We start from the raw sequence: 17,591 nt of genomic DNA, 5'->3' as shown, positions 1-17,591 counted from the left end.
CGCGTACATGTAGAGTGATGTGACGAATTTATTTTTATTTTGGCCGCAGAAATTATCAGAATAGAATGTTACTGTGACAGACTGGCTTATGGGGCGGTCGTTTATCATCTTGAGAAATTTTAAAACACATGTAGCAATTTCAGTGGAGCCTTTTTTGGTTTGCGTCTCATCCCAAAAGTAACTATAAACGTCAGTATATGCTTTATTGCTCTCTTCTTCATTCTTCATTTTTTTGTCTAATTCAGCAATAGTAAAATTATAACAGTTCATTTTTGTTTTATAATAGAAACTACTGTCTTTACCGAGTAGTGTCTGCAATATAGCTTCTAAGTCATAAACTGTACATACATATATTATTTTGTATGCAGAAGTGATTTTTTTCTGGTTTGACAGACAAGTAGTGTTCTTTAATATCTTAAGGACCTTGCTCACATCAGCTACATATTCTTCAAAAGAAGCGGAGAGGATAACCAGATCATCACTACCAGAAGCTGACACTAACAAACTTAAATTCATACTCATTCTCCAAGATGACCTTTCTAAATACTCAGTAGCATACCCGATTTCAAATGCAACTGCTGAAGAGACATGTGAATGCCTAGATAATTTCATATCCCTATTTGGTATTCCCAAAATCATACTTACCGACCAGGGTACAAACTTTATTGCAGAGTTATTCAAAAGAACATGCGATCTTCTGAAAACGTACGAGGCTGAGCTCCCGAGGGCGGCAGCTGTAATCCAGAATTCCATGTATGTAGATGATGCGCTGTTTGGAGGTCACTCAATAAAAGAGGCATTGGAGGTAAGAGATCAGCTTATTTCATTATTTCAGCGAACAGGCTTTAGCTTACATAAGTGATCCTCATCTCCTTGTTTACATTCCAATCAGTAAGCAGCATTTTGATGAACATGAGCTCTGCAAAGAAAACTTATCTATAAAAGAACTCGGCGTAACGTGGTTGGCGTAAGGCTGGTATCAGACTTTTTTTTTAAAAAAAAACACGTTTTAATTAACTACGATAAAACACTTTATTATAGAAAACACAAAGAATTATATGAAGCAATTCTCTGATTTCTGACGACTCTATTCGCGCGCGGTTAAAGGCTGACTGACTATTGTATCGATGCAAAAGAGTTTTATTAAAATGAATTTGTTTACGTTGAAGTTCCTTGGGAAAATGAATATTGTTTATGTTGCAATTCTTTAGTATTAAATTAGGATATAACATCTCCCCCCTTAAAACTGAGCTTTATGGTAAAGAGATGAAGCGAAGTTAAGAAAAAGTACGACGTTATCAGAAGGCAGAGATTTGCTTGTAACAATGTAAAGTATAAGATTTAAGATAAGAATTAGTATCATAAGATTTAGTATTATAAGATTTAGGACAAGATTTAGTATTATAAGATTTAGGACAAGATTTAGTATTATAAGATTTAGGGCAAGATTTAACATAAAAATTAGTATGTTTCGTCTCATGTGAGACGTTGATGACCTGTTTAGGCACATCACAAGATTTTGTAATTACCGTGTCGTTTTTGGGACTGAATTTCAGACGACACTCCACTGAAACCCTTTTTAGTTTTTTGATTCATCGTCCTCGGATTCATCGAGAATTTGTTCGTCACAATAGTGTATGGGTTTAGGATTTTTCGGAGGACGTGAATTTGATTGCGCGTTATTATTGTTGTTTGCACGAATTTGATTGTAGTAATTACGTTTGCGGCATTCATTTATATGATGACCTATGTTTTTGCAATAGGCACAGATTTTTTGATTTGACGCGGAAGAATTTGAAGAATTTGAATTGGGGGTGGAAGGTTGAGGCACATGATAAGATTTTTGAAAGTTATTCCGTTTTCGATTGTAGCAAACTGATGCTGAATGACCAGTTTTGGTACATATTGAGCAAGATTTTGAGATTTGGTTCGATGTTGTGGGTAACTTAAACATTTTTTCTTCGTCAATTGCATAAGTTACAACCTCCTTTAGAGACTGAGGATCTCGACATCTTAGGATTGTGGCGAGATGGGGTGAAGCCCGATGCAGAAAGTGTTTAAGGCGAGCTTTTCCATTGCGGCAATCTCACCAGGGAGCAACGTCTTGTCAGTACAAGAACAGTGGATATCCGCCTGTATACGTGTTAGGCACGTGTCAAGTCGGATAGAATATTGCGTGACAGTTTCTTTATGTCCCTGTTTGCAATTTTGCAGATCGTAAAGCAAGTGGCTTTGAATGTTTTTCTCTCCAAATGTCAATTTTAGGAATTGTTTTAGTTCATGCCAATTTTCAAATTGTTTTAAGCTACAAACGATTTGTGCCTTGCCCTCAAGTTGAGATAAAATGTATTTGCAGGTGATATACTGCTGATCGGTGGTGGCTAGAGATATTGCGCTGTCGCAATTTGTGAGTGGTAAGTTTTCAATAAAGAGCGTATGATTGTGAACTTCGTTTATTTCCCGACTGCCTCAAGATGGCTGCCGTGTTGCCATTAACAAACTTTTAAATATACTATTATGTACCACCTTCACCCTTTAGCGAGAGTTCTTGGGACCTCGGGATGAAACCAGTCCTTGAGAAATTAACGTTTTTAATCAGTATAGGTCACTTAAATTAGGACAACAAAACTATTTTTTCGCGGCGCGCGGGGTGGGAATTTCGTATCAACTTATCAACTACTCGAGAATGTAGCTTTCGAAACGGGCCGGTAGGCGGCGCTCGCGTCGTCCGGTAAGACGTTTCGTTTCTCGCGCTACAACCCTTAATTAAACACCTTACAAAAACTGACATTCATCCATTAACATAACAACATACTAAGGTTGCCTTTTTGACAATATAGTGTTTAAACTTAACATAGGTATTCTATAAAAAAAAGCTTATAATAACATACAAAATAATGTAAGAGCTAATTGTTACACAAAACAATGTACTAACTAATCAATCGTATTCAAAACTGTATCGCACGACCGGTTTCCTGATTCTTGTGCTAGACCTCTTACTCGTAGGCAAACTGATTGCGTTCTGATTTGGTCCAAGCTGTACTTCATGCGACGTCGGCGGACCCTGTTCAGTTGCCGTAGCAGTGCTTGGCTCCGAGCCATCAAATGTTAGGGAGGCTTCGGGTGGATGAAGCACAACCTGACTGTCGCCGAGAGTGCCGAGTGAGCCAGGCGAGCCGGCCGGCTGCCCCGACCACACCTGCCCCTCCCTGGTGCTGCTGCTTGGAAAAATACAAGATGATCGCCTTGAACACTGTTTCAATTGGTCAACGTGTCTATGTTGCAGCGTTCCCACTGGTGACACAACATTGTACCTATTTTTGCCCAAGCGTTCCAACACTTGACCTTGTAACCACCTACGATTAGAATTGTAATTTCTATACCATACTGTCTCCCCTACAACTGACTCCTTTCGTTCAGGGGCGTGTGACCTTATCATTTCACGCTGTTTGTCTTCTACCTTACCTTCTCTGTCAGGTATGAACCTATTTAACCTAGTGTACAGATTCCTACCCTGCAATAACTTGGCGGGGCTTTCACCAGTCGTCGAGTGTGGAGTACTGTGATAATTGAGAAGAAACCGTAATATCGCCGTGTCTACATCAACTTTTGTTAGTTTAGCTTTTTTAATGACGTTTTTAATAATCTTTACCGCGTTTTCCGCGGCTCCGTTTGACGCTGGATGATAAGGAGGGGAAAACGAATGACAAATGCCGTTCCGCCGGAGAAAATTATTAAATTCTTCGCTGGTAAATGGTGGCCCGTTGTCACTGACCACTTGTTTAGGTAGCCCCTACCTAGCCCATAATTCTCTTTTTACCCTTAAACCAAACTTCTGTAATTTATTTAGAACTGCATCTAAGGTACGTAAATGAGACTCCTCATTTCTTCCGCTTACTATTATATCGTCCAAAAACCCCTGCGCGTTAGGGATACCCTGTATTAAGCTGCTGATAATCCTCTGGAATATACCACTGCTGGACGCCTTTAGGTAGTTAACGACCATTTCCTTATTTGTCATTTTCTAGATTTGACTATTTCCGGATTTGACAACATTTTGCTGTGACCAGGTGGTAAGAGGCCCATTTCCTGTTATGACCACTTTTTTATCCGTCCACTCTTAGTACAGTATACAAACTAGGTAATTCTAAAAAAATATTAATTGTTAATTATTTAAATAAGTTTAAAGTTAAATTTACTTCGCAAGTGGCTTACCTACTATGCTACTAGTGGTTAAAAAAAGTAGTTAAGTACTTAAAATAATTTATTAAACAAAGGTAAACAAAAGAAATGTGGGTAACATATTGTGTCTGGTGAAAACAAAAATTGAGCTTAAAGAGATACAAAAACGATGAACAAAAACAAAATAATTTTCTTGAAAACTTTCCTTCTTTCTTTCTTTACTTGAAAAATCTTATATAATTAAATTTATTTTATTATTTTTTTAAGGTAGTCAATGCAAGAGATTTCCTTTTCTTCTAATTGCTGTAGTAAATTCTTTAACTCCTTATCAAACTTAATATCCCGAAGCCTTCTATTTTTTTTAAGAGGAAGAAATAAACTTTTTTTAATTCTGTAATCATAATGAGTAGCTTCCTTTTTTATACCATGAACAAAGGCAAAGAACGTGGGTCTTTTTGATATCCTGGCATTTACTCTCCTGTGCCATCCTTCTAGCGAATTTGTAGTACGATGTCTCAGATAGGCGCAACTTAATATATTCGGGTCTAATTTCAGCCACTGCTCTTCATAGTATTTTTTGAAAGCCAACGTTACGTCACTTCTTGGCGTTAAGTTAATAATATCATACCAAGTATTTACAATGTGATTATATGGCAATAATGGTAATAATGACGCCATCCTCGTTAAATTTCGTCCATCTGCACTGTTAGTTAAATTAACTGATTTTGCCTTCTTCCAAATGTTTTTATTATAATGGTAATAACAAGTGCTCAATTGGCAGTTAGGGAACACAGATTGAATAGCATTCATTGCGGCTATTTCGTAATCACATTTATAATTTTCAATTACTACTCCCAAGTTCTCCTTAATCAGCTTAAAAAAACGCGTGTAGGTGTCCTGACTTTTGTTAGGCAGTAATCCATATATAATAGGAATGACGTTGGTAGTGTTGATATCAGAATATAAATCAATATGAATGGTATATAATTGGTAAAATACCCTAGGTACGCAAGCAAATGTACCATCGCCAAAAAAAATTCCTTTTGAAGAATCTTTAATCAATAACTTTGACTGTTTAGAACAAAAAATAATAATTTTTTCATCATCCCCATCTTCGCAAATTAGAAAGTCTTTGCCATAGGCTGGTGGTACATGTACATCTTGAATTTTCTTGAAATCTAGTTTCTTGCTATTCAAAAATTTTCTTCTGCAATCATAAAGACCAGATTTTACTGATGAAAAATTTGGGATATCCTCAACGTCATCTGATGAACATTGTTGTTTTAATGTTTCAAATTTCTTTTCAAAAATTTTTTGAACTGGCTCGCTGGTTTCGCACACTTCAACTTTGCACTCGTTAAGCGCCATTAACATTTTGTTTTTAATACCACATGGTGAGCAAGTATGCTTACTTTTTCTAATGTATGAGGTTTTTTGTTTATTCAATGTTATAGTTGAACTACAATCACTTCTCATTACACATCTCCAGCGACTTGATCCGGTTTTATTTTTTGAACTTAAATTATATCTGTGGTCCTTATAAATTAATGTATCTTTGCCTCTCTTATTTTTTGTAAATATAAATTTCTGTTCCGACATCATAAAATTATTTTATTTTATAATCACAAAGCACAAACGCACAAACAATGCAATGACTAATAGAAACATGTCAATTTATGACTCATATTTATTTAAAGATTTATAAGTGGCCAGCATTCAAGGAAGAGGTTTCATACCGTACTTTTTTTTAACCACTAGTAGCATAGTAGGTAAGCCACTTGCGAAGTAAATTTAACTTTAAACTTATTTAAATAATTAACAATTAATATTTTTTTAGAATTACCTAGTTTGTATACTGTACTAAGAGTGGACGGATAAAAAAGTGGTCATAACAGGAAATGGGCCTCTTACCACCTGGTCACAGCAAAATGTTGTCAAATCCGGAAATAGTCAAATCTAGAAAATGACAAATAAGGAAATGGTCGTTAACTACCTAAAGGGCTGGACGAAAGACCATATACCAATCGGTTATAACGATATAAGCCACGATGCGTATTTATTACAGTGAAAGGTTTCGATTCCTCACTTAAACAAATCTGGTTGTACGCTTGGGACAAATCTATTTTTGAGAACTTTTCTCCACCAGCTAGATTAGCGAACACGTCCTGTATCGTAGGTAGAGGGTATCTGTCGACTATTAAAACATGATTCAAGGTTACCTTGTAATCAGCGCAAACTCTTAATCCTCCATCTTTTTTGTGCACTGGGACGAGAGGTGTGGCCCAGTCGGAACAATCAACCGGCTCGATGACTCCCTCCCGCAGCATGGCATCTAGCTCGGCGTCGACCCGCTCACGCAGCGCATACGGCAGCGGGCGCGCGCGGTGGAACACCGGCGGCGTCGCGTCCGGCCGTACGCGCAGCGATGCGGTGCCGCCCGTGAACTGACCGAGACCACCCTCGAACACGTCAGTATACCTGTTGAGCACAGTCGAAAGATTATCGTTAGCCGTAAAACCACAGGATAAAACCACATTTTCCTCACTGTCTTTACCACTACCCTTCAATATGGGTATTTGTATTTGTAGCTCCGACACCCACTGTCTTCCAATTAATGAAGTCACTCCTTTCTCCACTACATACAAGTCTAACCTTTTTTTTACACCTTCATATTGTACATTGACTTTTATTATGCCCAACGGCTTCACTTTTGAACCATCATAAAATTTAAACAATAAGTTACAAACTTTCCAATGACACATGCCTAAATAAAGACTTGTATGTTGCACAGCTTATACACGATGTAGCCGAGCCTGTGTCTATTTCCATATTTATTTTCTTTCCGTCCACTAATAGAGAAATGCTCACCGGTTTATAGTCGCTTAACGACATTTGAAACATTGGTTCATTTTCTTCCTCGCTTGTGGTTAATTGTTCTTCTTCAATCTCCACATTGTTGTAAAAATTCTTCTGTCGATTGCCCCGCGTCACTTATGACTCATTACGCGCCTTATTGTTCGTACATACTCGGCGCAGGTGACCCCTTCGATTGCATTTACTGCAAATGAATTTGCTATAGCGGCATATCGATGCATCATGACCTTGACCGCCACACGCCGCACAGTTGATCTGCGCGTATGATTAACCGCCACCCGTACCGTTTTCCCTGCCTCTTCCGCCGTTACCGCTGGTCGACGTTTTACTTTGCGGCCGCCGCGTAAACGACTTAATAGCATTCACCTGCTGAATCTGCTTCTGCTCTACTTTTACCTCCACCGCCGCCGAGTCCCTTTCAGCCGCTTCCAACGAAGTCGCAATACCCACCGCCATGCTATATGTCAGTTTACTTTCTGCAAACATGCGCTGTCGTATTAACCAGTGGATAACAGAGGTGAACCAAGAGAAAGAGGATAGGGAAGATTATACAACACAAGAACTGAAAATAAAAGAGGATACTGTAATAAAAATTCTAGGACTTACCTGGAACCGACGCGAGGATGTATACCAGTACACGGTAGCTCTCCCGGTGATGAAAGAACCTGTAACTAAAAGAAATATTTTAGCAGACATTTCCAGACTGTTCGATCCATTGGGTTGGGTCGCACCAACAATAATTATAGCGAAAATAATTATTCAAAAGCTGTGGTTAGCAGGAGTTGGCTGGGATGAGGAGGTCCCAACTGGTATATTGAATGAATGGAATGCTTACCGTGAGGAGTTAATGCTCTTGAGATCATTGAAAATACCACGCTCCTTGGGATTTAAAGTAAAGGATATGCAGATCGAGTTGCATGGGTTTTCCGACGCATCCCAATCGGCTTATGCGGCAGCAGTATATGTACGTACTATAGATTCAAAAAATAACGTAAAGGTAAACTTAGTGACGGCAAAGACAAAAGTTGCACCAATAAAACAGGTGTCCATACCCAGGCTAGAATTGTGTGGTGCAGTACTCTTGGCTAGGTTGATGGCAGAAGTGGGTGCAGTATTGGAGATTCCAAAATGTCAATGGTATGCTTGGACAGACTCTACGGTAGTGCTCGCGTGGATCAATAGTCATCCAAGTAAGTGGAAGACGTTTATAGCTAATAGAGTCTCCACCATCTTGGATAATTTAGAACCACAACAGTGGTCTCACATTCGGTCGAAACAAAATCCTGCCGACCTTGCTTCGAGAGGTCTTCGTCCAGCTGAGTTAACAAAAGCCACTCTATGGTTTACTGGTCCTGAAATATTAAAAGAAAAAGAAGTTAAAAGAGAAAAACCCAAAAACTTACATACGAAATTAGAAGAAGCGAAAGTTCATTTTATAACAACGGAAGAGGAGTTATGGGAAAGATTTTCAACACTTACCAGATTAGTAAGGGTCGTGGCATACTGTAGACGTTTTTTGAACATGAAAAAACCTAAAGGGGAAAGACATAGTAATAAAATTTTAACAAGTGAAGAAATACAAGAAGCTTTAGAAACATGCATTAGACAAAATCAATTAGAAAATTTTAAAGAGGAAATAGATACATTACAGAAAGGTGGAAGTTTAAAAAGAAGTTCTAAAATACTTACTTTAAATCCTTATGTAGATGAGAAGAACATTCTGAGGGTAGGAGGAAGGCTTAACAATGCCAACTTTAACGAAGACAGAAAACACCAAATTTTGTTGTCAAAGAAGGGAAACATGACAAAGTTGTTAATCTCTGAGGCGCACAGAAATACTTTGCACGGAAGACCTCAAGCAATGTTGCGTTACTTGTACTCCAAATATTGGATCATAGGCTGTAAAATATTGGTGAAAGGACATGTTCGTAGATGTACTACCTGCTTAAGATATTCGGGTGCTGCAAATAATCCTCTCATGGGACAATTACCGGCAGCACGTGTAACACCAAGTAGACCTTTTAGGAGTAGTGGGGTAGACTATGCGGGTCCCATAAATATAAGAACTGCGAAGGGTAGAGGACACCGTTCCTATAAAGGTTATATTTGTTTGTTTATATGTATGGTGACCCGCGCTGTGCATATAGAGGTAGTGAGTGATCTCACTGCTCAAGGATTTTTGGCTGCTTTCCGAAGATTCGTAGCTAGGCGTGGACATTGCACTGATTTGTATAGTGACAATGGAACAAATTTCGTAGGTGCTTCCCGTGAGTTACGTAGTCTTTCAGCTGAAGAAAAATCTCAACTGGGAGAAGAAATCAGGGAGAGTCTTGCGACTAAAGGTACACAATGGCATTTTATCCCGCCACGTGCTCCCAACTTTGGGGGGTTGTGGGAAGCGGCTATCAAGTCAACGAAGTTTCATCTAAAAAGAGTTATCGGAGAATCGACACTGACTTATGAGGAGTTAGCAACCGTGCTTGTTCAAGTTGAAGCTTGCCTAAATTCAAGACCGTTATCGAGGATAGAATCTGATTCAGATAACGAAACTATTCTAACACCAGGGCATTTTCTTGTGGGAGAAGCATTGGTTGCAGCCCCAGATCGCAGTTTCGAGTCTTCAAGCATATCAAGCTTAAGAAGGTGGCAGCTTACCCAACGCATGCTACAAGATTTTTGGAGGAAATGGTCTCGGGATTACATCAATACGCTCCAAACCAGGTACAAATGGCAGCGACAAACACCTGAGCCTAATGAGGGAGATATAGTTCTTGTCAAGGAAGACGACTTGCCTCCTAGCCGATGGCTACTTGGAAGGGTAGTGATGAAACATCCCGGTGCTGACAAAGTTACTCGAGTCGTCACATTAAAAACAAAAAATTCCTTGATGAAGCGTCCAGTTTCTAGGCTGTGTATACTCCCTATAGCTAAGTGATGTTTTAACTTAAATTATATTTTATTGTATTTTTAGAAGTTTAATTCTGTTTAAATGTTATAGTTTAGCTATTAGAGTATTGTTTTATTTTTTTTGTTATGTGAAGTTACCACGTTTCACGTATTGCAATGTGGTTTTATAATTTTGTTTAGTTGTCTGACGTTAATAATCCTTAACGCACTGTATAATGATTACCATTAATTGGGGTCTTGATTTATTATTTTTATCATTCATTTAGTTGTATCACGGTGGGCAGTAGAGTAGTATACTTCATTTATTTGTATTTCTGGAGGTAGTGCCATTTTTTCATTGTTTAAGGCCAATCTAACTATTGTCCTTGGTGGGCAGTTATGTTCAACTGTTTATTTTTAGTTTTAATTATAAGAATAATAATTGAGCTCTTAAACGTGCTATCTACGCAGCAAATCTTAAAACTTATAATTTTTGTTCTATTATGGCTGCATAGATGGCGCTACTAGTAGATTAGAACGCGGTATCAGAAATGTCATCGTGTTTGAGTGGGTTGGCCTATGTAACTAGTTTTTTTTTTTTTTTTTTCTTAAAGATATCCAGCATCATTTCATCTTATCTACAGTGTTCTTAATTCTAATTGAGTAATTGTTAATCATTGAGTCTTAATTATATTGAGAGAGATAGTCATCTACAAAATTTATCTTAAAAGTTAAGCAAGAAACTAAGGAGTATGTCAAATCCAGCTTTATCTGCGTGAGTCACGAGTCCTTTGACGTCTTCTTGGAGGCCCTGCCTCGTCTTCTTCCTCGTCGGTGTATTCGTCCTCCTGCTCTCTAGCCCTCTTTCCATCTCTCACAGGTTAGCCGATTCTCTTGAGTTTAGACTTGGCTTCTTCAGACAGGTCCCCAAGCTCTTCCACCGCCATCTTTTTTATGTATTTATCTATAAGCACGGAATGATTTGGTTTATAGGTGTCAGAAACACGGAAGTTATTTCCTATAAGTTTATGATGTTTTGCATATGATATAGCCGCGTAGTAGAGTTCCACATAATGAGATTGGTTTAATTCCGGGTGGCTGTTTGAGTCTCTCACCCTACTGTAGGGGAAAATCGGGTTGCTTCTTTTGGCAGCGTCCCACTTTTCTTTCAGCTCCACGGCTTGATCCAGGACGGCCGGTATCTCGAGGGCGCGACAATGTGTTTTTATGAAACTGTCCATATACTGGATTGACTTTAAAGAGGCATACTCCCACACCATGAGGATTTGAGTCTTGATGGTGGCTTCTATTCCTGTCAGGTTTATTTCGAGCATCCTGTCTACCACCTCGGCCCTTAGATTGGGACACATGGTAACTGCCTTTTGGAACATCTTAGCCAACATTAATATCTTGTCCCAAGTTGAGTCCTCTATCAGTGACGCTATTTTTGCGGATGCCATAGCCGCCTTCCACCTGTTGATATATGCTTGTTTATTATCATCTGTTATAGGTTTTGCTAAAGTCATATAGGAGGCTAGTCTAAATGCCATGATCCCCTGATTAGTAGTAGCTGTATCTTTTGCTCTTCCAGGTATATACCGGGCCTCCTTCTCCCCTGTAAAACAACTAGTGGTGAATGGTGCTAAGAAGGACAATACTGTTGATACGGCCAGGTCCCTGTGTAAGTGACCTTCTGAGCTACCTCACAGGCGAGCCCACGCACCACTGTAGTCGATTAATACGAAGTGGTGTTTTGTGGTTAATGATCGCATTAAGTTAGTCGGAAGACATTCGCGAGTGTTATTATATTGGAGTATTCAATGAACAAAGTGTATCTGCCTATTTTCGCTTCGTGTCAGGAAGCCGCTTCATAACTCAAAAGTTAATGCGGACTTTTGAGTTAATTCGTTTGGGGTTCGGAGTAGGAGTCTACTCCGAGGGTGGGGGCTTAGGTTTCATCATCATCACCTTTCATCATTTCATTAACCTCTTGATTACCGATCAAGATGGCGGCTATTATGACGTAATTACCGAGGTCACGGGTTCGTGTCAAGTGGCGCGGCACTTGAGTCAGATTTATCGTTCGTACCTCGTTTGTTTATAATATAAGAGTAATCTAAGAAGTGTTTTGTCGAAAGAGATGTATACCCTACGTGTTTGAATGAGTAGAAACTTGATAAGTGTTTTGGTTACATTTTTATAGCACTGTAAACGAACCCAATGTAAACAATGGAGTAGTTAGTCAACTTAATTTGTTACTACGAATAAAATCTTTATATTTATGTCTTTCATTTTATTTCACAAACAAGTTCATAAAATAAGCTTTCCAATAATATCAATTACAATATACCTTTGCTTTGAAGAAATTCAAGATATTCGTGTTTGAAAATGTCTATAAGGTCACGGTTCGAGCGGCCAGACGGCGCGCGGTGCCGGTTTTTTAGAAACATGATAGAACTGTAATAGTTAAATATCAAACTCCGGTAAGTCACACCCCTACTCAAAACTAAACTATGAATGCCGCCAAATTTGAAATTAAAATCTTCATAAGTTAGTTTTTACCAAAACACGGTACGTGCATTAAAACTATATGAAAATAACGGTTAAAATTGTTGATTTATATCATATCCCGGCAAGTCCACTGACAACTGTTTATCAATATCAGGCATGTCCGTATTAGCCAATCAGAGTTAAGCGTCGCGCAAAGATGGCTGCCATTCCGTCGAGTTACCGGGAGTGCAACGCTGCGTGTCCTCTTTTATATTCGTTGTTTTTTGGTAAAAAATGAGTGAAAATACTCCAAATTTATGTGTACTGGATCCTGATAAAGCCAACAAAAAGCTAACATCAAAATCTCAGCTTAAACTAGCTGAGGAAAAAGAGAAAAGGTAAGTGAAACACCAACACAGTAGTTATGTTCCCATCTTAAACTGTGAAGTACAGGGTCGTACTTGGACAAACTTTGTGTTTCATACATAGGTAATTTAATTTAAAAATTATAATAAAATATCGTTTATTTTAGCGTAATCGAGGACAGGATTCTACAGTAAAAACGTGAGTTTTAGGGTTTAAAGGAGTTAATAATGAGTGTATAATAGTAATAAGTGCACAAGCTAAAAATATTAATCAGGAATGTGCTTCATGTGTTTTACTTACCTAAACTGCTTTGGTGTGTTATTTTTCTTTTGCTTGAAGTTAAATAAGATACTGCTCTGTGTTGAACGCACATTAAAATTTACCACAAGATTTGATTTTTTTGTTTATTTTAAATTAAGCTTTACCTACTTATACGCAGACTTGTAAACGTTATAAGCTTATACATTTAAGTTTTCTTAACAGAATAATTTGTATTAATGTCTCTGGATTAGATTAAAAATTCTTTACTGTCCTATTAGTGTAGGTATGCCTTTTAAGTACCTACCTACCTACTAATATTTTCAGGGGCCAATTCTTGCAAGAATTACTACTAACATTTGCCTGATTTATTACTTGCCTGTGACTATTAATAAAATTTAGCTTTTATGTCTACTTTACAGCTGCACCTAATTCTATTTTTTTCATCTATTTATTAAAAACCTATGAGCTAACAGTTTGCTTGTCTTTTATAGGTATTCAGCGCCCGGTTTACCTAAAAGACCAGCATGTGGACATGACACTAAAAATTTAAAGTGTGCAACTGTTACCTCAAATGATATGTTTCATTTTCATCGAAATTACTACTCCGTTTTAGATAAAATTTATCAAGACAATTTCATTATAAAACACGTGACTGCCACTCCAGTCAAACGCCGACGTCCTAGGAGTAAGACTAAAGAAAATCAGAGGCAGTTTACTATGGTTTATAAAATATATAGCAAGAAACAAAATAAATACGTCCAAGTTTGCAAAATGGCTTTCATGAGTATTTTACGGATAAATAAATCACGTATAGAAGGTGTTATGAAAAGACACGCTGAATCTGGAACTATGGCAAAAGAAAATAGAGGGGGGGACCGAAAATTATTCCAATTTGCATCAAGAAAAGAAGCGATTCAAAACTTTATTAAAAAGTTTAAGCCACTGGAGACACACCATTCTCGAGGTCAAATTAAAATACGTATGTATTTGTCTCCAGATCTCAATGTAAAAAAAATGTGGCAAATGTACAATGACGAAGCTTTGCCCGGTTACGAAGTTAAAATTGGATATTTCAGAAAAGTATTTAACACGAGCTTTAATATTGGATTCGGATCTCCTAGGCAAGATGTTTGTTCGGATTGTCTTCAATTACTTGAGCGCATAAAATTATCCCGCAATGAACAAGAAAAGCAAGGGTTACGAACACAGTATAGAGTGCACAAACTCAGAGCCAAATGCTATTTTGAAAATTTAAGAGAGGAATCACCGAATCTACAAATACTGAGGTTTTGGCTGCCAAAAAAATTTGCCGTTACCTAAAGTGCCTGATCAGTCCGTATATTATTCACGACAGCTATATCTTTATAACTTAACCGTAGTCGTTGGTACTTCCAAGGCATCCTTAACACCCGAAAATGTGCATGCATATGTTTGGACAGAAGAACAAGCCGCAAAAGGGTCCAACGAAATATGTTCTTGCGTGTACGATTGTCTGAATTCTCTCGACTTTACCGGAAAAGAAAAAGTAAGATTGGTGGCTGATGGCTGTGGTGGGCAAAATAAAAATTCCATGCTTATAACAATGGCTATGAAATGGCTTTACGATTCTAGAATTCGTTTTCCAAATCTTACTGAACTACAACTAGTTTTTCCTGTCACAGGACACTCTTTCATACCCCCAGATAGAGTGTTCGCGTTGACAGAAAAACAAATAAGACGTAGAGAGAATATTATTCAGCCTCAAGAATACATGGATTTGATTGCCAATCACGCAACAATTCACAAGGTTAAAATAGATGTCCCAATTCTAGATTGGAAGACCGAACGACAAAATAATTTAAAATCTACATTTCACTTCCAAGTCAGCAAGTGTAAGCGTATCATTATTACCCGTACGAGCAGGGACAAAATAGAGGTCACTGGAGAAATATCATACCGGAACAACCTTGGTGGAAGTGCTTCACTATTGAAGAGAGGTAAAAGAATGTACGATATTGATCCCAGTATTCTTGAAAGTGCTCCCTCGGTAAACCCTGATAAATTGGTGGACGTAGAAAAGTTGTTGCAAAAACATTTTGGGCCTCAATGGGATCAAATATCTGAACTACAATTTTATAAAAATATTTTGCAAAGTAATGTTGTACCAATGATTGGAGAGAGAGAAGAGGAAATTATAAACAATTCGGAAGAATATGAGATGCAAGAAGTTTTAGATTTTGTATAAGTGTTTTTGATTTTATTTCTTAAAAATAAATATTTTGGTCACAATAACTGTCATTTTTTATTATAAACTCATTTATTCATAAAATATAATTAGCATGCCCTGAGTACGTCCAGTTTACATTGGTGTTTATCAAACCCAGGTAAGTTTAGTAACTATTTATCAAAAACCGTTAAGTCCACGACAATTTTTTTCAAACACCGGTACGTTTCGCTAATACATATCAATATCCGGTATGTCCAAACTTTTACCCGATTTTCCACCTTTTTTATTATAAATATGTTAGTTTTTAAAATGAAATAGCAAATGTATCACCAAACTGAATAATATATTATCTAGAAAACACTAAAAATGTTTAATCTTTTAGCTAAAAACATATTCGTCCATTTCCCACATTTCACTTAGAGTGGACTTAACGGACTTTGATATTTAACTACACAATTATACCATATATCTGCTCGATTTTCAAGTTCCAAGTTCCAAGATCATTGTTCTACACAACAATGTGAAATTTATGTCAATAGTATAAAATATATAATATAGGAGAACGTAAAAGTTCACAATGGTAGCATATTTACGGAAAATTGGGAGGTTCTGTTTACACCTACATTTATAACTGAAAAATCAATTTGGTTACTCTGAAATGTATTACATATTACCATACTTGAAACGATCTCTCCATTCATGTATAATACTTACACAGTCGCAAATAAAAATCAAATAATAATTATTGGGGTTGTGTGTGTGTTGTTGTTTGCTGTTCTGGGATGGCGAATGATACACTTGTCACTCAATAGTAGACTGATTTATTGTTCACTGAAAACTTACTATTAAATGTTGTGAAAATGTTATGAATGCACGTCCGGTACGTAAGATACGGATAATTGCACTGAATATGAGTTAATCGGCGGAATTAGGCCGCACGTGTTATAAGGTGTTCGATTACATCGAACATATTCCCGGGGGAGCAAAAATGAGCCGGGGTGCATCCACAGTAATGTTATGTTAGTAATGTTGATGATACAAGATGAAAAAACAGTAAAAATGTTAGTAAAACGTAATGTAGCTTAACTACACTGAGTCTTCATTAAAAACTAATTTGGTGAACTTCGGTTGCACTTCGTATTTTTTAAACTCTTTCATTTCACACTCACTATCACTCACAGTCACATGTACACTAGCACGATCCTTTGCTGTTGTTCTTCGCGGCGCAGCTCGAGGTCTGTGGTGGACCACCACTGTGGGCTCAGGCGCGGGCGCCGTCGCGGGCGTATGCCAGCTGCCACGAACACGACGCCACGCTGCCACCACGCCGACTACCACCAATGTTCCAATAATGCCGTAGATCGCTGTGTAATGGTGTATGTTATGATAAGAAGCCCAATCATCAGGTTTATAGGTTTCCCTTTGTTTCATGACGTTCAGCTTGGCTCCTATTTCCTTGTATAGCTGTGTAAGTTCCATCTTTTTTTCATTGTTTAAGGCCAATCTAACTATTGTCCTTGGTGGGCAGTTATGTTCAACTGTTTATTTTTAGTTTTAATTATAAGAATAATAATTGAGCTCTTAAACGTGCTATCTACGCAGCAAATCTTAAAACTTATAATTTTTGTTCTATTATGGCTGCATAGATGGCGCTACTAGTAGATTAGAACGCGGTATCAGAAATGTCATCGTGTTTGAGTGGGTTGGCCTATGTAACTAGTTTTTTTTTTTTTTTTTTTTCTTAAAGATATCCAGCATCATTTCATCTTATCTACAGTGTTCTTAATTCTAATTGAGTAATTGTTAATCATTGAGTCTTAATTATATTGAGAGAGATAGTCATCTACAAAATTTATCTTAAAAGTTAAGCAAGAAACTAAGGAGTATGTCAAATCCAGCTTTATCTGCGTGAGTCACGAGTCCTTTGACGTCTTCTTGGAGGCCCTGCCTCGTCTTCTTCCTCGTCGGTGTATTCGTCCTCCTGCTCTCTAGCCCTCTTTCCATCTCTCACAGGTTAGCCGATTCTCTTGAGTTTAGACTTGGCTTCTTCAGACAGGTCCCCAAGCTCTTCCACCGCCATCTTTTTTATGTATTTATCTATAAGCACGGAATGATTTGGTTTATAGGTGTCAGAAACACGGAAGTTATTTCCTATAAGTTTATGATGTTTTGCATATGATATAGCCGCGTAGTAGAGTTCCACATAATGAGATTGGTTTAATTCCGGGTGGCTGTTTGAGTCTCTCACCCTACTGTAGGGGAAAATCGGGTTGCTTCTTTTGGCAGCGTCCCACTTTTCTTTCAGCTCCACGGCTTGATCCAGGAC

At 37.8% G+C, this 17,591-nt stretch overlaps 1 protein-coding gene across 1 annotated transcript in view; it reads left to right on the top strand.

Annotated features, from left to right (window-relative positions):
• The first annotated feature begins 720 nt into the window (after nucleotides 1-720).
• The window catches only part of LOC126376556 (uncharacterized), a 36,026-nt gene continuing 19,155 nt past the window's right edge, over nucleotides 721-17,591 (top strand). Inside the window, exon 1 of the mRNA XM_050024028.1 lies at nucleotides 721-805. The gene's annotated coding sequence lies outside the window, so the exon portion shown is untranslated. The remainder of the gene's footprint in view (nucleotides 806-17,591) is intronic.

This window comes from Pectinophora gossypiella, chromosome 21, assembly GCF_024362695.1.
Source record: "Pectinophora gossypiella chromosome 21, ilPecGoss1.1, whole genome shotgun sequence".
In the NCBI taxonomy this organism is placed as follows: domain Eukaryota; kingdom Metazoa; phylum Arthropoda; class Insecta; order Lepidoptera; family Gelechiidae; genus Pectinophora; species Pectinophora gossypiella.
The sequence above is the reverse complement of the archived record's forward strand: the minus strand, read 5'-3'. Positions and strand labels throughout refer to the sequence as shown.